At 37.2% G+C, this 23,602-nt stretch overlaps 1 protein-coding gene across 1 annotated transcript in view; it reads left to right on the forward strand.

Moving 5' to 3' along the window:
- The window catches only part of LOC148074667 (galactosylgalactosylxylosylprotein 3-beta-glucuronosyltransferase 1-like), a 130,409-nt gene that overhangs the window by 37,922 nt on the left and 68,885 nt on the right, over positions 1–23,602 (forward strand). The gene's annotated exons all lie outside the window — the stretch shown is intronic.

The following is a 23,602-nucleotide window of genomic DNA, read 5'->3' on the forward strand; positions in this document are numbered from 1 at the left end:
TTCGGCGGCTGAAGCTTATCGTTCCCCAGATTTATTCGAGCGCCGCACAGAGCTCATGGAAATAAAGGTCATCACTCAGACTCCGGCAATCTTTCCGGAACAAAACGTTCGGCGAGGAAACAGTTGAGGTGTTTGTAAAGTTCGGACCCTCGTCGAGGTTCCTTGAAGAAACCCGTCGTCTCGCGTCTTGTTCTCCCGACGAACGCCAAGGTGTTTCCAGAGACTTTGAACGTCGTGAAGTTTGTTTCTCTGTGGTTGTGTTTTTATAAATCCTTCTTTGTTCTTCTACACACAGCGCCGTGTTGTTCCAGAGCAGAGCTGGGAAATTATTAATGATGTTGTTTTATATTTTTAATTACCAGACTTTCTCCGACGCTTTTAACTGCAGCGTCGAGATTTCATAAAAAAACACTTTTAAAAAAAGTTGGGGTTTTTTTAGGTTTTTTTTCGACAAACAATAATTAAAAATGTTTTACAAAGAAAAGGACATTGAAGGGAAAATATACAAATAATATATAATAGTTTTGAATGTTTTAAAAAGTACAGAAGCGTGGAGCTGCCAACGTTAAAATAAGAAATACATTGTATGTTTTGTATGCATTAATGACACCAAGAAGTATTTTTTCTTCTGATAAGCAGTATTTAAAATAGTTTTACAAAAAGGACATTAAAGGGAAATTATATTAACTTGTTCAATAGATAAAATAACAGATGTTTACAGTTAAATTAAGCTTTAAGATTGTCATAAATAATGTAAAATACTGTATAATATTATTTTAATAAACCTTGAATTAAAAGATGAAGAAAATATTAATACATATATAAAACAGACCAATTGTTTTTTTTTGTATATTTTTGTTTTGATAATAACGTTTTGTTTTTAAATAAATGTATCATTTTCTTAAATAAGATGGTTCATCTTAGATATAAAATAAAATATGTTTTTTTTAATTTAAAAAACAACAAGAAAACCAATAATGACAAAGTTGCTATTGCAATAGTAATACCATATATATTTGAACTCCTTGATTTAAATGATGAAGTAAAACATACAAATAAAAAATAAATACATTTAATAAACCAATACATTTTATTTATTTGCTTTTGACGAGCAATATTTCCATTTACGTAAGTAAAATGGTTTATCTTGGATATGAAATAACAAATGTTTACAATGTTTTTAAAAACAATAAAAAATTAAATAAATAATAATAAAAATAGTTTCAAAAAATCTTTAAAAATATTATGTTATTATTATATTACATTTGACAGGGAAAACTAAACAAAACATTATATTTTTACAACTTATAAATAAATATATTGTAGAAAAGAATAATGTGTTAAAGCAGCAAAAAGAAATGGGTAAAAAAAAAAAGCTAAAAAATAGAAGAAGCGTAATTACTTACTCACTCATTTAAATTTAAATTTAAAAAAAATTAAATAATGATGTTTTCAATTTAGTTTCTATATTTTCTCACAGATTTGCATCATTAAAATCTCTTCTACATTCATATTACTGTATAAAAGTATGAACGTGTTGCTCTTCTTTTCCACATTCATTTAAAATGGATGTTTTAATAAAATGTATATTTTATTCATACTTTCTACGCAGAAACTCTAGTTTTTACTCCAATAATGTCCAACAGTGACGATGGAGAAAACAAACATGTATTTGTTTCCTGGAGAGATATATTTATTCAGACCTAAAGATACATTTCTATTGTCATACATCACACAGTGAACATTTAAGTCATGACACTTAAACCATTCATCACAAGAGCTACACAACGTGCGCCACAACGTGCTACACAACGTGCGACCCAACGTGCGACACAACGTGCGACACAACGTGCGACACAACGTGCGACACAACGTGCTACACAACGTGCCACACAACGTGCCGCACTACGTGCGACACAAGGTGCTACACAACGAGCTACACAACGAGCGACACAACGCGCTACACAACGAGCTACACAACGAGCTACACAACGTGCGACACAACGTGCGACACAACGTGCGACACAACGTGCGACACAACGAGCTACACAACGAGCTACACAACGTGCTACACAACGTGCTACACAACGAGCTACACAACGAGCGACACAACGAGCAACACAAAGTCTCCACATAATTCAAACTCGACCTTTTCACTCAGGGACGCTGCTGCGAGATGTTTATTGAACCGTTTCAAACCCACAACAATGAATTCTCCACAATATTGCCGACGCAAACACAATCACCAACACAGCGTGTTCTCTTGTGTTTTTACCTTGAACCGACCGAAGCAGATGTTTCCTGGTGACGAGCTGAGAACCTCCTCTGGTCTGATGTTTGCTGCAGCTATTGATCTGCGGCGAGAGCTCGCGGCGGTAAATAACCGGCGAGGATGTTCTCTTTGTTTATCCAGGCAGAGCTGCTTAATTGCACTTTGTGCTGAGAGCCTCGTGTGGAGGTTTCTATTGGATTGAAGAAGTTTGTGTGAGTGGTTTTCATGATTGGATCCCTGATGTCTCGAGGATGATGAGAAGGACGGATCATGGAGACGAGGAATATGGATCCACTGAGGGAGGAGGTGGTTGAGCTCAGGCGTCCGTCAGACACTCAGAGCGAAGCTGACGTGTTCTACGACTGTTTGCTCAAAGCTTCAGTTATTTTTATAAATCGATTCCAATCGTTTGTTTTTCTGAGAAAGGATTTAATAGAGTCTCACCTGCAGTTATTACCTGTTGTACCTTATTACCAGTTATTACACTATTTAACACTAGAAACATCATATTTTAAACACACGATGAAGACATTTTCATACCACAATAGGCAACAGATTATTCATTTTTTTATGTAAAACCATCAGGATCTATGAAGGTTTTGAAGGTTTCTTCGGTCACTTGTATGGCTTTAACTGCTGCTGCGTCTCAAACCTGCTATAATTACCCAGTGATTCATTAAAAAAATATATATATAAAAACAATATTTTAACATTTTTATGATGCGATGAGCACAGAAAAAAAGGTGAAGTTCCATCAGGATGTACAGAGTTTTTGAAGGTTTCTTCGGTCACTTGTATGGCTTTAACTGCTGCTGCGTCTCAAACCTGCTATAATTACCCAGTGATTCATTAAAAAAAATAATTATAAAAACAATATTTTAACATTTTTATGATGGATGAGCACAGAAAAAAAGGTGTAGTTCCATCAGGATGTAGAGAGTTTTTGAAGGTTTCTTCGGTCACTTGTATGGCTTTAACTGCTGCTGCGTCTCAAACCTGCTATAATTACCCAGTGATAAATTTAAAAAAATAATTATAAAAACAATATTTTAACATTTTTATGATGCGATGAGCATGGAAAAAAAGGTGTAGTTCCATCAGGATGTACAGAGTTTTTGAAGGTTTCTTCGGTCACTTGTATGGCTTTAACTGCTGCTGCTTGTCCAACGTGCTTTAATTACCCAGTGATTTTCATAACATTTTTTAAATTATGAAAACAATAGTTTGACATTTTTATAAAGGGATGAGGACGGGAAAAAAAAGGTGTAGTTCCATCAGGGTCTACAGAGTTTTTGAAGGTTTCTTCGGTCACTTGTATTAATGGAAATGCTGCAATATTTCAAATATTTCATTATATGTTTGTTTGTTTTGCCAGTTCGCTAATGGTTATTATTGTATATTATATTATATATATTTAATTAATTTTAAGGTATTTTGATAAAAATGCAAATTCAAGGAGATGAACAACAGTTTTACTGATGGTTCATAAAAACAAGTATATCTTGAAAATACTTCATCAATACAGAGATTTCTAAATGAAGGTCACGGCACCATATTTTGGTTCTTCAAGAACTTGTCAGTGTTTTATTTTTACTTTTGTCCTGGTGTTCGGATGAGAAGTACACAATACATAGAGTGGAGGGCTGCAGTGTGTCCCAGCTGCTCAGGGCAAGGGCGGCGGGGTCACGCTGAACAATGTACCCAGAAACAAACAGATGTATTTATTTATAGAACTTGATCAACCTTTGTATGTTTTTGAGAAGTGGGAGGAAATATTAGTGAATAAACACAATCACAGAGAAAACTGAACATGTTTGAGGATTTTAGTGTAAATGTTTTGAGACGTAGAACGTTTTTTTAAACAAATATTCAGTAACGTCGCAAACTTTTCTATTTTTAAATAGTTTTATTCGGATGTACCATATTTTCCGGACTATAAGTCTCAGTTTTTTTCATAGTTTGTCCGGGGGAGCGACTAATACTCTGGAGCGACTTATACTCTGGAGCGACTTATACTCTGGAGCGACTTATACTCTGGAGCGACTTATACTCTGGAGCGACTTATACTCTGGAGCGACTTATACTCTGGAGCGACTTATACTCTGGAGCGACTTATACTCTGGAGCGACTTATACTCTGGAGCGACTTATGTGTGAAATTATTACCACATTATTATATCATTTCACATGTTATTTTCACACTAAACCACCAGAGGGCGCTCTAGGCCTGTGTTGATCATTTCCACGTAGAAGAGGAAGCATCTTCTACCTCCGGAGTTAGTTAGTTGTTTAAAAGTGACACGAGGATGAAGAGTTATTTGGAGTTACACGGATGGTTTGGTAAACTAGTTAGTTATTGATGCTATAGTTCTCTGAATAACTCTTCATATGTTATGTTAACATACCAGGTTCTCACTTCATGTAACGTAACGTACAATTATTCTGTTGTTGCCTCTAGTTTTATTTTAAATTGTCTTTCAAGATCACATGTCTGTTCTTGCTGTTGGATTTGATCAAATAAATTTCGCATAAAAATGCGACTTATACTCCAGTGCGACTTATATATGTTTTTTACTTCTTTATTATGCATTTTATGTCTGGAGCGACTTGTGCTCCGGAGACACTTATAGTCCGGAAAATACGGTTTCTTGAAAGTTCCTCCGGTCACTCGTGTGGCTTCTCACTGCTGCTGTGCTTTATTTCGTTTTTAACATCGTACTTGCTTTTTGAACTGAGAAAAACGAAAGTCGTTTTTTAAAAATACATATTTTATTTGTTGTGTTTACCTTGGCAGAGGTTTATTGTGTTTTAGAAACAAATCCCAGTCGATAAAGACTCTTCACTGATCCACGATCAAACTCTCGGATTCTTCTCGTCCTCGAGTTATTAAAGTTCCTCCTTCATCAGGTCGGTTCCCAGAGAATCCTCCGAGCGAAGACGTTTCCTCGACGACCTCGAGTGTTTCTCTCTCTCCGACCATCACTCGCTCCGGGCGTAATTACGGGGGTTTCGCGGCTGAATTGCCGAGCTCGTCGTAAACGTGGGTTCAAGAGGTCGTGAAGCGACGCCGGCGTCGAGAGGAAGATGGACGTCAGACGGTCTTGAAGGACGACGTTCACGGTTCGAGGCTCGTTTGACCGTATTTGTCACGACAACTGTTTTCGTAGCAGCTTCGTGTGACGACGTGAACCTGAGTCTTTACACGGGATTTTAACAACATCAAAGTCACACTTTAAACTCTTGAAAAAAACACCAAATTCAAAGTATTTTTTCTGAATTTTTGTTATCAATGCAAGAAAAATAATTGCTGTAAAATGTGTTCAAAAAAATTAACCCCAAACAAATATTTGATGTAATTAATTCAATGAAAAGAACTATAAAATTCGTTTTTTTCTTTAAATGTAAAGACAATAAATCAAATCTCGGTGTTAAAAAATGTCAGCGTTCAAATCCGAGCTGAAATATTTTTATCAAAATCACACTTTAAAATTATCCATATGTTCAATTTAAAGCAATTTTTTTTTCGCATTCGTCTATTTGTACGAAATGCTTGAATTAATTCAGTGTGAAATTTAACGTCTGAAAAAAAAAGGAACGTTAAATTCAAAGTCTGTTTTTGATGCTGTAAAAATTCAGTGTTAGAGGTTTAAATTTAAACCTTATTTATTAACTTCCGTGTTCTTCACTCTTGGAAGTTTTTGCACAGAAGCTGATATTTTTGTATATTTTTGACGGAAATATACGACAGAAAACAGAGAGAGTATTATTTTCATATGTGAAACTAGGTATTTATGGGCCTGTTGTATTAAAACTATTGTATTGTGACTCTTTGCTCTTGATGATCTACTGACTCCTTTAAGAAACATCTTAAGACGTTTCTATTTGTTCAGGCTTTTCCTTGAATTTCTCGAACTCCTGTGTTGTTCTCAGTATTGTCTTGATCTTTGAAGTATGTACTTTTTTGAGTATTGTTTTGATTGTTAAAGCGCTTTGTGACCCTGGTCTCGAAAAGCGCTATATAAATATATATTACTTACTTACTTACTTACTTACTTCAATAAATAATCATTTATAAACATTATAAACATCTTTACATTAGCCGTTAGCATTAGCGCTCTCGCCCCAGAGAGAGGTCGAGTGCAGTACCGCCACCGACCACAAGCTAAAAAAAAAACCGATCTCCTCTGACGTCCGTCAAATTTCGACTGGAGTGAAGTCGGCGATGACAGCGTCGGCGTCGCTCGAGTCTTCGCCGACAGCTGCGATCAAACCGGAGACGAGTGACGAGCCGTCGGTCCTCGTCTGTCGGCTTCGTCTTCGGAGCGACACGTCGTCAGGAGGTTCGACCAAACAATATTTTAACATTTTTATGATGGGATGAGCACGGAAAAAAAGGTGTAGTTCCATCAGGATGTAGAGAGTTTTTGAAGGTTTCTTCGGTCACTTGTATGGCTTTAACTGCTGCTGCTTGTCCAACTTGCTATAATTACCCAGTGATTTTCATAACATTTTTTAAATTATGAAAACAATAGTTTGACATTTTTATAAAGGGATGAGGAGAGAAAAAAAGGTGTAGTTCCATCAGGGTCTACAGAGTTTTTGAAGGTTTCTTCGGTCACTTGTATTAATGGAAATGCTGCAATATTTCAAATATTTCATTATATGTTTGTTTGTTTTGACAGTTCGCTAATGGTTATTATTGTATATTATATAATATATATTTAATTAATTTTAAGGTATTTTGATACAAATGCAAATTCAAGGAGATGAACAACAGTTTTACTGATGGTTCATAAAAACAAGTATATCTTGAAAATACTTCATCAATACAGAGATTTCTAAATGAAGGTCACGGCACCATATTTTGGTTCTTCAAGAACTTGTTAGTGTTTTATTTATACTTTTGTCCTGGTGTTCGGATGAGAAGTACACTATACATAGAGTGGAGGGCTGCAGTGTGTCCCAGCTGCTCAGGGCAAGGGCGGAAGGAGGTTCGACCCAACGATCGACATATGAAGACGTCGATATCACGTTAATATTTACGATTGATTTGACTGAACATTATTCTCAAGGACAAGAAAGTATGAAAAACATTAGAAACAACTTTTTCAAAACAAGAAAAAAACCTTCAGTCGAGAAGCCAAAATATGCCCAAACATCGGCTTTAAAAGACGCCGCAGTCGAGTGCATCCTCTCGTCCTCAGTCATCTCACTTTTTTTTATCATGTAACGTTATGAATCTATTTTATTTCCTCATCTTTTTTTTTGAACCAATTCCGGAATGTACACAGCCACAAAAAATTCCATGTTTGTGTATCTCCATGTTTGTTTTATTCTAACGACTGCTGCCCTCTGGCGGCCGGAAGTTTAACTGCAACACAAAAAAAGGAACAAACGCTGTTCACTGAAAAAATCATAACATTTTTTTTTAAATAACATTTTATTTAAATACAACCCATTAAATCCTTGTGGTGACCACACATTAAAACACACAGGTGTGTGTCTGCAGGTGAGCAGAAGAGTGACTACACATTAAATCACACAGGTGTGTGTCTGCAGGTGAGCAGAAGAGTGACCACACATTAAATCACACAGGTGTGTGTCTGCAGGTGAGCAGAAGAGTGACCTCACATTAAAACACACAGGTGTGTGTCTGCAGGTGAGCAGAAGAGTGACCACACATTAAAACACACAGGTGTGTGTCTGCAGGTGAGCAGAAGAGTGACCACACATTAAATCACACAGGTGTGTGTCTGCAGGTGAGCAGAAGAGTGACCACACATTAAAACACACAGGTGTGTGTCTGCAGGTGAGCAGAAGAGTGACCACACATTAAATCACACAGGTGTGTGTCTGCAGGTGAGCAGAAGAGTGACCACACATTAAATCACACAGGTGTGTGTCTGCAGGTGAGCAGAAGAGTGACCACACATTAAATCACACAGGTGTGTGTCTGCAGGTGAGCAGAAGAGTGACCACACATTAAATCACACAGGTGTGTGTCTGCAGGTGAGCAGAAGAGTGACCACACATTAAATCACACAGGTGTGTGTCTGCAGGTGAGCAGAAGAGTGACCACACATTAAATCACACAGGTGTGTGTCTGCAGGTGAGCAGAAGAGTGACCACACATTAAATCACACAGGTGTGTGTCTGCAGGTGAGCAGAAGAGTGACCACACATTAAATCACACAGGTGTGTGTCTGCAGGTGAGCAGAAGAGTGACCACACATTAAATCACACAGGTGTGTGTCTGCAGGTGAGCAGAAGAGTGACCACACATTAAATCATACAGGTGTGTGTCTGCAGGTGAGCAGAAGAGTGACCACACATTAAAACACACAGGTGTGTGTCTGCAGGTGAGCAGAAGAGTGACCACACATTAGAACACACAGGTGTGTGTCTGCAGGTGAGCAGAAGAGTGACCACACATTAAAACACACAGGTGTGTGTCTGCAGGTGAGCAGAAGAGTGACCACACATTAAAACACACAGGTGTGTGTCTGCAGGTGAGCAGAAGAGTGACCACACATTAAAACACACAGGTGTGTGTCTGCAGGTGAGCAGAAGAGTGACCACACATTAAAACACACAGGTGTGTGTCTGCAGGTGAGCAGAAGAGTGACCACACATTAAAACACACAGGTGTGTGTCTGCAGGTGAGCAGAAGAGTGACCACACATTAAATCACACAGGTGTGTGTCTGCAGGTGAGCAGAAGAGTGACCACACATTAAATCACACAGGTGTGTGTCTGCAGGTGAACAGAAGAGTGACCACACATTAAATCACACAGGTGTGTGTCTGCAGGTGAGCAGAAGAGTGACCACACATTAAATCACACAGGTGTGTGTCTGCAGGTGAGCAGAAGAGTGACCACACATTAAATCACACAGGTGTGTGTCTGCAGGTGAACAGAAGAGTGACCACACATTAAATCACACAGGTGTGTGTCTGCAGGTGAGCAGAAGAGTGACCACACATTAAATCACACAGGTGTGTGTCTGCAGGTGAGCAGAAGAGTGACCACACATTAAAACACACAGGTGTGTGTCTGCAGGTGAGCAGAAGAGTGACCACACATTAAATCACACAGGTGTGTGTCTGCAGGTGAGCAGAAGAGTGACCACACATTAAAACACACAGGTGTGTGTCTGCAGGTGAGCAGAAGAGTGACCACACATTAAATCACACAGGTGTGTGTCTGCAGGTGAGCAGAAGAGTGACCACTCACACAATGACTCCATGTTCTCAGCAGCTCCCTCTGGACGTCCAGACATGCTTTACACTCGCTTAGGGGTCTTTATTTTGTGTGTTTTTTTGTTGAGAAAAAGACGGAAGTGAGTTCGAGTCCAAGTCTCCACAGTGTTGCCGCAGAAAAGAGCGAGAGAGCGAGAGAGAGAGAGAGAGAGACATTGAATCTGTGGCCGCTGAGGTTCTAAAAGCTCTGTTATCTCATCTCTGAGGACGACTCTGCTGGAGCCACTGGTGCCGCGACATTCATCAGAACCCTTTTGTTGTCTCAGGGTCAAGGTGACCTGAAGGCCCCAAAAACCAATGTGTTTGTGGTATCCCTTTTGTTGTCTCTGGGTCAAGGTGACGTGAAGGCCCCAAAAACAAACATGTTTGAGCTATCCTTTGTGTTGTCTCTGGGTCAAGGTGACCTGAAGGCCCCAAAAACAAACATGTTTGAGCTATCCCTTGTGTTGTCTCTGGGTCAAGGTGACGTGAAGGCCCCAAAAACAAACATGTTTGAGCTATCCTTTGTGTTGTCTCTGGGTCAAGGTGACCTGAAGGCCCCAAAAATAAATGTGTTTGTGGTATCCCTTGTGTTGTCTCTGGGTCAAGGTGACGTGAAGGCCCCAAAAACAAACATGTTTGAGCTATCCTTTGTGTTGTCTCTGGGTCAAGGTGACCTGAAGGCCCCAAAAATAAATGTGTTTGAGCTATCCCTTGTGTTGTCTCTGGGTCAAGGTGACGTGAAGGCCCCAAAAACAAACATGTTTGAGCTATCCTTTGTGTTGTCTCTGGGTCAAGGTGACCTGAAGGCCCCAAAAATAAATGTGTTTGTGGTATCCCTTGTGTTGTCTCTAGGTCAAGGTGACCTGAAGGCCCCAAAAACAAATGTGTTTGTGGTATCCCTTGTGTTTTCTCTGGGTCAAGGTGACCTGAAGGCCCCAAAAACCAATGTGTTTGTGGTATCCCTTGTATTGTCTCTGGGTTTGTTTTGGAGGCACTCGGGTCACCTTGACTCTTTAGCTTTAGATAACACAAGGGTTAAGTACCCTCTACAAACACTAACCTCCCTGGCCTCCATGAATAGATATGCCGGGATGGAGGTCGTTCACCTTGACCCTACGACAACACAAGGGATACCACAAACTGATTGTTTTCTGGCCTTCGGGTCAATATGTGTTATATTTAAATATATATCCAAGATAAACGTCATGCACTGAGTCACTTATTGTGTCACAGAGTCGCTCCGGTGATAAAACAGTATTTTCAGTGTCGATTAATGTGATTAATTGCGATTAATGCGATTGATCATGATTCATTACGATAAGATAAGATCATCCTTAACACATTCCACAGTCAGGACATGTGTTCTTGAGTTCACAGTAGGAAAATATTGAATATAAAGTACACATGTTACGAATAAATACATTAACAATAACTATGACAATATGACAATAAACAGCAGAATAATTACAACAGTAATATTTCAGGGTCGTAATAGTTGTGTTGTCGGAGTAAAAACAACAGTCGGCTGAACACACACTACACACATCGATTGGTGTGTGAATCACATGATGTTTGTGTATTGATGTGTTCACTTTAAATAGACCTGATGATTGGTCTTTAGAAATGTATGTTTCCCTCTTTGAGCAAAAAGGTTTTTAAAGGTTCAATCTATGGACCAGAGAGAGTTTGACCACAAGGACGTTATTGATCCATCATTTGAGACCTGATGTCAGAGGAACAACAACTTCTGACTCCGAGTCCAGCCTCTGTTGTTGACCGAGATGTTCAGGCTTGAGTCTCGCAGCAGTTCCTGCCCCTCAGAGAACAAACATGTTCCTCGTCTCCACCTTCATCCACCTTCACGCTCCTTCTGGGATCAGACGAGTCGCTGGAGACGCTGGACATGACCTGATGCAGCCGATGAGAGGCGTGTTCGGTTTAGAAACGTCTGTTAGTTTAAGAAACCTCACAGCATCAGCACGTCACCTGCAGCTGAACATATAAAACACAGTAAAACATCATTAAAACATCATTAAAACATCATTAAAAAACAGTTAAACATTATTAAAAAAAAAAAACATGGTAAAAAAGAATCAAAACACAGTAAAACATCATTAAAACACAGTAAAACATAATAAAACATCATCAAAACACAGTAAAGCCTCATCAAAACACAGTAAAACATCCTTAAAACATCATTAAAACACAGTAAAACGTCATTAAAACACAATAAAACATTATTAATAACAACTAAAACATAGTAAAACGTCATCAAAACACAGTCAAACATCATTAAAACACAGTAAAACATCATTAAAACACAGTAAAGCATAAATAAAACACAGCAAAACATCATTAAAACACACTAAAACATTACTAAAACATAGTAAAACATCATTAAAACACAGTTAAACATCATTAAAACACAGTAAAACATAATTAAAACACATGTATTTGTGTTTTAAATGCATCTGGACCGTGACCATGAGTGTATAGAAATACGTCTTTAAATAAAATGTATAATTATTATTAGATTTATAGACAACAACAAAAAAATAAAATGACCACATGGAAAATAATTCTTGCGGTGATTTAATTGTTTACACAATTGCACACACACGCACACACACACACGCACACACACACACACACACACACACACACACACACACACACACACACACTCAGATTAGCATAAGCGCAAAGACTCGCTGGCACAACACGAGGGAAACGTCATTGAGGTTTCTAGACGAACAGAGTCGAGCAGCAGAGAAACAAAAGTGTCACATTTGTAAATATTCGTTCTTCTGAGAACATCAGTCATAGGTTCAGATCCCAGAAGAACGATGACCTTCAGGCAGGGACCTCTTCAAAGAGAGCAAGAGGTCAGAAGAAGGTTGTGACTTAGAGGAGATCCCTCCATGTTACACACACACACACCTACACACCTACACACACACACACACACCTACACACACACACACCTACACACACACACCTACACACACACACACACACACACACACACACACACACACACTGTACCGACACTTTAAAACTGACACCAGTCAAGAATCCTCTCCTGATCCAAAGTCGCTGAGCAGTAGGAAAATAACATCCCTGCGCCAGAGTGTGGAAGCTATAAATAGACCCTGGTCTCCCTGAAGGAAAACTGCAGTAGTACACTTGAGAATACTTTTCTTTACATATAGATACATGATTGAAATCTGGATTAACTTTCATCTTTAAGTCAAAATAAGTCATTTAAACATTTTTAAATGTCAAATATAGTAAAAACCAATAAAACATAAATGAAAACACAGTCAAAAATAATCATTAAAACATCTTTAAATGTATAACATAGTAAAAAAAAACAATAAAAAAAACATCTAAAATGCGGTAAAAAAAAAGTTTTTTACACATTATTAAATGTGAACTATAGTAAAAAACAAACAATAAAACATAAATTGAAACACAATAAAAATATCATTAAAGGCGCTATATAAATAGAGATTATTATTATTATTATTATTATTATTATTAAAACATCATTAAATGTATAACATAGTACAAAACATAAAAAAAAAAAAAACGTCATTTAAAATGTGGTAAAAAAAAAAGTTTTTAAAACAATTAAATGTCAAATATATTAAAAAACAATAAAACATAAATTAAAACACGGTAAAAAATAATCATTAAAACATCTTTAAATGTATAACATGGTAAAAAACAAACAATAAAACATAAATTGAAACACAATACAAATATCATTAAAGGCACTATATAAATAGAGATTATTATTATTATTATTAAAACATCATTAAATGTATAACATAGTACAAAAAATAAAAAAAATAAAACGTCATTTAAAATGTGGTAAAAAAAAAATGTTTTTAAAACAATTAAATGTCAAATATATTAAAAAACAATAAAACATAAATTAAAACACGGTAAAAAATAATCATTAAAACATCTTTAAATGTATAACATAGTAAAAAAAAACAATAAAAAATCATCTAAAATGCGGTAAAAAAAAAAGTTTTTTAAACATTATTGAATGTCAAATATAGTAAAAAACAAACAATAAAACATAAATTGAAACACAGTAAAAATATCATTAAAGGCGCTATATAAATAGAGATTATTATTATTATTATTATTATTAAAACATCATTAAATGTATAACATAGTACAAAAAATAAAACGTCGTTTAAAATGTGGTAAAAAAAATGTTTTTAAAACATAATTAAATGTCAAATATATTTAAAAACAATAAAACATAAATTAAAACACAGTAAAAAATGATCATTAAAACATCATTAAATGTATAACATGGTAAAAAACAAACAATAAAACATAAATTAAAACACAGTACAAAAAAATACAATAAAACATCATTTAAAATGCGGTAAAAAAAAATGTTTTTAAAACATTATTAAATGTCAAATAAAGTAAACAAAAACAATAAAACAAGGTAAACATTGTTTAAAGTCATTAGTAAACACTCTCCCACTTTTAGAGTTTTAGCGAGCATTGCTTTTTTAATTTATTTTTATTTGTATTTTTTAGTAAATGTCACAGTTTCAACTACTTTAACTTTTCTTTGTCACGTTCACACCTTCACCGGTGACGAAGAGAGCGAAAATTAAATAAAAAAAAAACAATCACAGCGTACAATAGTATTGAGTCTGTTGTTGTTGTTGTTGTTGTTGTTGTTGTTGTTGTTGTTGTTGTTGTTGTTGTTGTTGTTGTTGTTGTTGTTGCTGTTGTTGTTGTTGTTGTTGTTGTTTTTGTCGATGTTGTTGTTGTTGTTGTTGTTGCTGTTGTTGTTGTTGTTGTTGTTGTTTTTGTCGATGTTGTTGTTGCTGTTGCTGTTGTTGTCGATGTTGTTGTTGCTGTTGTTGTTTTTGTCGATGTTGTTGTTGTTGTTGCTGTTGCTGTTGTTGTCGATGTTGTTGTTGCTGTTGTTGTTGTTGTTGTTGTTGTCGATGTTGTTGTTGCTGTTGTTGCTGTTGTTGTTGCTGTTGGTGTTGTTGTTGTCAATGTTGTTGCTGTTGGTGTTGTTGTTGTTGTTGTCGATGTTGTTGTTGTTGCTGTTGTTGTTGTTGTCGATGTTGTTGCTGTTGCTGTTGTTGTTGTTGTTGTCGATGTTGTTGTTGCTGTTGTTGTTGTCGATGTTGTTGTTGTTGCTGTTGGTGTTGTTTTTGTTGTTGTCGATGTTGTTGTTGTTGTTGTTGCTTTTGGTGTTGTTGTTGTTGGCGATGTTGTTGTTGTTGTTGTTGCTGTTGTTGTCGATGTTGTTGTTGTTGTTGCTGTTGTTGTTGTTGTTGTCGATGTTGTTGTTGTTGTTGTTGTTGCTGTTGTTGTTGTTGTCGATGTTGTTGTTGTTGCTGTTGTTGTTGTTGTCGATGTTGTTGTTGTTGCTGTTGTTGTTGTTATTGTTGTTGTTGTTATTGTTGTTGTTGTTTTTGTAGTTGTTGTTGTACCTAAAACATTACACCTCATAGAACCAGAGCTGCGCAGCCGTAATTGTATTTGTTTAAATGATAAATATTTGTAAGTAAGTAAGTAATTTTTATTTGTAAAGCGCTTTTCCAGACCAGTTGTTATTTTATAAAGATTTAACGTGATTTATTATTAACATTGTTAGTTTAAAGACTGGTGTGTTAGCATCGCTAATCCTGCTAGCATTAGCATTTCGCTACCTTCAAAAAGTGACGCGTCACTCTTTCACTCTTTGTTTTTGTCGTCCTTTTGAATTCAAAGCACATTTGTTTCGATCACTTTTCACTGGAGTTTTTGTTGTGAATCATCTTATCTTTTGTTATTGTTGTTTGTGTTGAAAAGTATCTTTTTAGTTTCAGTTTCGTAGAGTTAGCTGTGAAGCTACAGTTGAAACTTCCTGGTTCAGTGTAATTGTCATGTTTTGTGGTTGACAAAAAGCTTATAGTGGCTATAAATATATATATAAATATATATATAAATAAGTAAAAAAGTGTGTTTTCAGTCGACTTTTGGCTTCATTCCTGGTTTAAACGCCGGCAGGAAAATAGAATCTAGTGTTTTCTGTTGGTTTTGTTTCTAAATTCAAGCTGTAAATTCTCTGGAGCGTTAAACCCGTCAACACGACTCAAACAAACGAACAACAAACGCTTCGCGGCACTTTTGATTTGGACGAACAAAAGACGATCTCGATCAATCTTGGAGTCGTTTGCACGACACGAGCCAGATTGAAGCTGGTATCTCACTGCTGCCCGTTGCTACGGCAACCGGAGTCTGCAGCGAGTCTGAACAGTTTGGAGACGACGACACAAAGTCACGGATGTTTGTCGCCCAAATGTGTGAAATGTTGTTTTTTAAGTCTAAAAAACACAGTAAAACATCATTAAAAACAACCTAAACATAGTAAAACATCATGAAAACACAGTAAAACATTATTAAAAACAACTAAAACATAATAAAAGATCAATAAAACACAGTAAAACATCATTAAAAACAACCTAAACATAGTAAAACATCATGAAAACACAGTAAAACATTATTAAAAACAACTAAAACATAATAAAACATCAATAAAACATCAATAAAACACAGTAAAACATTATTAAAAACAACTAAAACATAATAAAACATCAATAAAACACAGTAAAACATCATTAAAAACAACTAAAACATAATAAAACATCAATAAAACACAGTAAAACATTATTAAAAACAACTAAAACATAATAAAACATCATTAAAACACAGTAAAACATCTTTAAAAACAACTAAAACATAATAAAACATCAATAAAACACAGTAAAACATCATTAAAAACAACTAAAACATAATAAAAACATCAATAAAACACAGTAAAACATTATTAAAAACAACTAAAACATAATAAAACATCAATAAAACACAGTAAAACATCATTAAAAACAACTAAAACATAATAAAACATCAATAAAACACAGTAAAACATCATTAAAAACAACTAAAACACAGTAAAACATCATTAAAACACAGTTAAACATTATTAAAAACATCAATAAAACACAGTAAAACATCATTAAAAACAACTAAAACACAGTAAAACATCATTAAAACACAGTTAAACATTATTAAAAACATCAATAAAACACAGTTAAACATCATTAAAAACAACTAAAACATAGTAAAACATCATTAAAACACAGTTAAACATTAATAAAAACAACCAAAAGATAGTAAAAAATAATCAAAACACAGTAAAACATCATTTAAACACAGTAAAACATCATAAAAACACAGTAAAACATCATTAAAACACAGTAAAACATCATTAAAACACAGTAAAACATCATTAAAACACAGTAAAACATCATAAAAACACAGTAAAACATCATTAAAACAGTAAAACATCATGGAGAAAAAAAAGGTAGAAATCGACCAATTTTTACCATGAACTTATAAAAAAAAAGGCCAAAAATCAACATCTCTGTAAACGGGAAATAATGTCGGAAAACTAAAGTAGGATGTTTTATGAACCATGTGAATGTAAATAATTGTTGCCCAAATGTGTGAAATGTTGTTATTTGAAGTCTCAAAAAAAAAGGTAGAAATCGACATATTTTTACCACAAACTTGCAAAAAAGGCCAAAAATCCACGTCTCTGAAAACAGGAAATAATGTCGTAAAACTAAAGTTTGATATTCTACGTTAGCGCGGGTGTTAGCGCGGGTGTTAGCGCGGGTGTTAGCGCGGTCGCCTCACAGCCAGAAGGTTGCTGGTTCGCTTCCAGCTCGTGACCTTTCTGTGTTGGAGTTAGTATGTTCTCCCCGTGTTGTGTGGGTTTACTCCGGACACTCCGGTTTCCTCCCACAGTCCAAAAACATACAGAGGTTGATTGAGAACTTGGTGAATTTGTCCGTAGATATGAGTGTGTGTGTGAATGGTTGTCTGTCTTTGTATGCCCTGCGACAGACTGGCGTCCTGTCCAGGGTGTCCCCTGCCTCTCGCCCTATGACACTGGGATAGACTCCAGTCTCCCTGTGACCCTCACAAGGGATAAAGCGATAGAAAATGAATGAACGTCATAGGATTCTGACAAAAACACGTCGGAAACGTTCGTTTCGACAACATGGCGGTTCATCGTCGCACATGCGTACGGTTTATAAATAATGGAGGGCCGTCAAAGAAACGACAGATAATGCATCCCATAATTGTTATTAAGCCTCTGACATTTCCCTCGATTGACGAGTGAAAACATTAAAAACAGTCGACGATCACGACGACGGTAATTACAGGTGAGAGGAAGACGAGCTGGTGGTTCTGGTGGTTCTGGTGGTTCTGGTGGTTCTGGTGGTTCTGGTGGTTCTGGTGGTTCTGGTGGTTCTGGTGGAGCAGGAATGTTCCAGGCCTTCATTGAGTTGTGAGGGGGGGATGTTGTCAACCTTGGAACCCTCACCCTCACCCCTCACCCTCACCCTCACCCCTCACCCTCACCCTCACCCCTCACCCTCACCCTCACTCCTCACCCTCACCCTCACCCCTCACCCCTCACCCTCACCCTCACCCTCACCCTCACCCCTCACCCTCACCCTCACTCCTCACCCTCACCCTCACCCCTCACCCCTCACCCTCACCCTCACCCTCACCCTCACCCTCACCCTCACCCCTCACCCCTCACCCCTCACCCCTCACCCTCACCCTCACCCTCACCCTCACCCCTCACCCTCACCCTCACTCCTCACCCTCACCCTCACCCCTCACCCCTCACCCTCACCCTCACCCTCACCCTCACCCTCACCCCTCACCCCTCACCCTCACCCCTCACCCTCACCCCTCACCCTCACCCTCACCCCTCACCCTCACCCCTCACCCCTCACCCCTCGCCCCTCACCCCTCACCCTCACCCTCACCCCTCACCCCTCACCCTCACCCCTCACCCCTCACCCTCACCCTCACCCCTCACCCTCACCCTCACCCCTCACCCTCACCCCTCACCCCTCACCCCTCACCCTCACCCTCACCCTCACCCTCACCCTCACCCTCACCCCTCACCCTCACCCTCACCCCTCACCCCTCACCCTCACCCTCACCCCTCACCCTCACCCCTCACCCCTCACCCCTCACCCTCACCCCTCACCCTCACCCTCACCCCTCACCCTCACCCTCACCCTCACCCCTCACCCTCACCCTCACCCCTCACCCCTCACCCCTCACCCTCACCCTCACCCCTCACCCTCACCCCTCACCCCTCACCCTCACCCTCACCCCTCACCCCTCACCCTCACCCCTCACCCTCACCCTCACCCCTCACCCTCACCCCTCACCCTCACCCCTCACCCTCACCCCTCACCCCTCACCCTCACCCTCACCCTCACCCCTCACCCCTCACCCTCACCCCTCACCCTCACCCTCAGCACCACCTCCACCACCAGCGTGAAACTCTAGCGCCGCCGCCGCTTCTCCAATTACCGCTAATAAGCAGCGTCTTCCTGCAGCGAGGAGCTGGATCTAGAGATGGAATATGAGGGACGTGGTGACAACAGCGGCTGCTGAACTTTGCCAAGACGTGAGCGGAAACACTGACCCGTCGCTGCATTATTGATCCTCTCCTCTTACACAAGACAGTGGCGACACTGAGTGACACACTTTCAATCAAGAGGAGTTATCGTCCGTCGACCGTCCTTCCAATGACACGCCACAGGGCTCGGAAAGAAAATCCTTTAAAATCCAAACTTCATTCGTTTTCTACCCTCATGTGGATTTATGTTGGATTATTTTCAGAATAATCTGTTCTTTTTTAGAGTGATAGACAAAAATGTTTGTTCATTTTAATGTAGCGACCGGAGCTCAGTTGTCTTCGTCTTCATCTTCGTCCAAAAAGACTCTTTTTCCTCTTGGATTGAAGCTTCACATCAGAAATAAGTCTATGATTTAAGATGATTAAATAATAATTAAAACATCATTAGATGTCATTCAAACATAGGAAAAACAATAAAACATCATTTAAACACAGTAAAAAAAAATGTTTAAAGGATTATTAAATGGAAAAAATGGGAAAAAAACAATAAAAGATCATTTAAAAAAACAGAAAAACATTATTAAATGTAAAACATAGTGAAAAAAATGATGGTCAGAATAAAATCCTTAAAAAAACAAACTTCATTCGTTTTCTCCTCTCATGTCGAATAATGTTGGGAATATTTTCAGAAAAATCAGTTATTTTTGGAGTTATAGACAAAAATGTTTGTTCATTTTAATGTAGCGACTGGAGCTCAGTTGTCTTTGTCTTCATCTTTTTCTAAAAATACACTTAAAACCATCTAAATACTTCTAAACTGTTTATCTGTAACGTCCATCTTGGATTAAAGCCTCGACAAGAGAAACAAGTCTAGGATTTAAGATGATTAAATATTAATTAAAACATCATTAGATGTCATTCAAACATAGTAAAAACAAAATAAAACATTATTTGAAACAAGGTAAAAATAATCATTAAAAGATCATTAGATGTAAAACATTGTTGTTCCTTATGTGGAGGCTTCAATCCAAGATGGACGTTACAGAGAAGCAGTATTTGGAGGTATTTGGATGTTTTTAAGTTTGTCTTTTTGGACGAAGAGGAAGAAAACTTAGCACCAGTCGCTACATTATCATGAAAGAAAATGTTTTCAGAGTCGTCTAAAAGTAAGTCATTGTTGTTTGTAAAGATCTTTTTCAGACCAGGTTCACGAAGCACTTACAAAAAAGACAAAACACAGTTAAAATAAATGCTTTAAAAAGGTCAAGACAATATAGAGAATGAAGGAAACTGGCAGCCAGTGAAGAGTTTGAAGGAGAAATGTGAGTTCTTCTACTAGAGCGGCTCAGAATTCTGGCTGCAGAGTTTTGTATGAACTGCAGGCGAGACGATCCTTCTTGTTTAGACACTAAATAAACTGTAACAATAGGGTAAACGACACAAACTCATGGAATATAAGATCTAGATCGTGTTGTGACATCATTTTTTACAGAGTTTAGAGATTTTTCTCAGTTGAAGGAAACAGTTTTTGGCCATTTTTTTTGCAGTGTTGAACTAGAGAATATATATATATATATAAGAATATACGGAACTAAAACCTTCATTTAATGCATCACAGTTTCTTCTTATATTGTTGCCATAGTGATTCTCCATCCGACTAGCTGGAGGCGAAGAAGTCCAAGAGAGCCGTTCGCTGTTCGGAGCCTTTTTTCTTTTTCTTTCCGCGACTCCTTGCGACTCCATTAGTTCGGAGGAGATTGAAACTGGAACGTTGCTTCGGAGCCACTTCAGCATGAATAGAAATGTACGGCTGGTGAAAGGATAAATAATGGCCTTGGACGTTCCACGACGGTGGGATGTAAACACATGGTGGGAGAAGAGATGCAACTAAAAAAAACAACATCTGTGATTTTTATCATTTTATCAAAGATCAAAGAACCAGTTTCCATCGTCAGTCTAGTCATGAAAATATCAATGTACTGTTTTTTACCAAAGAGTTTCCCTAATAAACGTTTAAATAAATTAACTTTTCAGTTTTCGTTACACCTTTTAGAACCAGAGCTGCGCGGCCGAAATTGTATTTGTGTAAACGAGAAATTATTGTTTTATTTTATAAAGATTTAACGTGATTTATTGTTTATATTGTTAGTTTGAAGACTGGTGGGTTAGCATTGCTAATCCTGCTAGCATTAGCATTCCGCTACCTTCAAAAAGTGACGCATCACTCTTTCACTCTTTCTTTTTGCCATGTTGTCGTCCTTTTGATTCCAAACAGATTTGTTTCGCACACTTTTCACGAGTGTTTTTGTTTTGAATTATCTTTATATTTTCAGTTTTGTAGAGTTAGCGCTGAAGCTACTGTCGCAACTTCCTGGTTCAGCGTATTTGACATGTTTTCTTGTGAAAAAACGCCTTCTAATGGCTTTAAATAACTGAAATGAAGTGTGTTTTCAATCGACTTGTGTTTTCAGTCGACTCGTTGCTTAATTTCTCATTTATTTAATAATGGCCTTGGACGTTCCACGACGGTGGGATGTAAACACATGGTGGGAGAAGAGATGCAACTAAAAAAAACAACATCTGTGATTTTTATCATTTTATCAAAGATCAAAGAACCAGTTTCCATCGTCAGTCTAGTCATGAAAATATCAATGTACTGTTTTTTACCAAAGAGTTTCCCTAATAAACATTTAAATAAATTAACTTTTCAGTTTTCGTTACACCTTTTAGAACCAGAGCTGCGCGGCCGAAATTGTATTTGTGTAAACGAGAAATTATTGTTTTATTTTATAAAGATTTAACGTGATTTATTGTTTATATTGTTAGTTTGAAGACTGGTGGGTTAGCATTGCTAATCCTGCTAGCATTAGCATTTCGCTACCTTCAAAAAGTGACGCATCACTCTTTCACTCTTTCTTTTTGCCATGTTGTCGTCCTTTTGATTCCAAACAGATTTGTTTCGCACACTTTTCACGAGTGTTTTTGTTGTGAATTATCTTTATATTTTCAGTTTTGTAGAGTTAGCTCTGAAGCTACTGTCACAACTTCCTGGTTCAGCGTATTTGACATGTTTTCTTGTGAAAAAACGCCTTCTAATGGCTTTAAATAACTGAAATGAAGTGTGTTTACAATCGACTTGTGTTTTCAGTCGACTCGTTGCTTAATTTCTCATTTATTTAATAATGGCCTTGGACGTTCAACGACGGTGGGATGTAAACACATGGTGGGAGTCGAGTCGCTGTTGAGATGCAACTCAAAAAAAACCGTCTTTAAGCGAATTTTATCAAAGATCAAAGAACCAGTTTTCAATCATGAAAGTATCAATCTACTCTAGTATTAGTTTTCCTAATAAATGTTAATACTTTTATTATACTTTTTTATTTTAATTAATAAAAATAATATTAGTAAAATTGATCATACAAAAATATTTTAAAAATTCCGGTTTTATAGATTTACGTACTTAAACATTTTTTTATCTTCTGGCCATTACAATGATACTTGCAGGAGCCAAGGTCTCAAGTAGCCACAAAGAAATGAAAAGTGATTTATTTCTTTGTTTTAGAGTCGAAAGTGATTAACTTTTTCACCCAGTAACAGGTTCATGGATAATATAAATACTTTTGTTTCCACTTCAATGTAACAAGGTAGAATCTAAACACAATACTATACTTGCTAGCTTAGCTAGTTAATAACTAACTGACTAGTTACAGTACATTTAGAAAAGAATAATCTTAATTCTATAAATCTACAATTAAATAACAATTATATAAATTCTAATATTAATTTAATGAAAGTAATTTGACAGAAAGAGTATATTTTGAAAAAAATTGCCCTTGTTACGAGTTGGTAAAGATTAGTTTATGTTGTCAATGAAAACTAACACTGGAATACTAATACAATACTAAAGGAATAATACTAACGTAGATTTATACCAGAGGTTGTAAAATATTTGCATTAAATAATGTTATGGTTAAAAAGATGAATCTCCAGCTACAATAGTAGCAACAATAGTATTTTCTATATAGTATTTTTTTTCACAATCTGTTTGTGTGTTTGTTACATGTAGTTTGACTATAAATACTCACCGTGGTTCAAGAAAAACACTCTTAAGTATGAGTTTCATGGGAACACAGCAGCGACCCGCAAAGCTTACGCCCTTGTTAGCAAACAGCTCCCGCTACGACCTCTGACCTCTCAGCAACCCATGACCTGTTAGCCAATTTGTAGTCAGTGCAGCAAACCAAGCGACGCCGCAACAAGATGCTAATGTAGCTTCAACCAGACCCTTGTTTGTGTGCGTGCGTGTTTGTGGGTGTGTGTATAAATATATATGCATGTGTGTGTTTTTGTGTATGTATATGTTTGTGTGTGTGCGTGCAGGTGTTTGCGTGTGTATCTATATATGTGTCTGTGTGTATATATATTTGTGTGTCTAGGTGTGCGTGTGTGTATACATATATATGCATGTGTGTGTTTGTATGTATATGTATTTGTGTGTTTGCAGGTGTATGTGAGAGTGTGTTTTTTGAGTGTGTGAGTGTGTGTGTGTGTGTGTGAGTGTGTGTTTTTGAGTGTGTGTGTGTGTGTGTGTGTGTGT

Source organism: Callionymus lyra, chromosome 7, assembly GCF_982586985.1.
Source record: "Callionymus lyra chromosome 7, fCalLyr1.hap1.1, whole genome shotgun sequence".
Taxonomy (NCBI): Eukaryota; Metazoa; Chordata; class Actinopteri; order Syngnathiformes; family Callionymidae; genus Callionymus; species Callionymus lyra.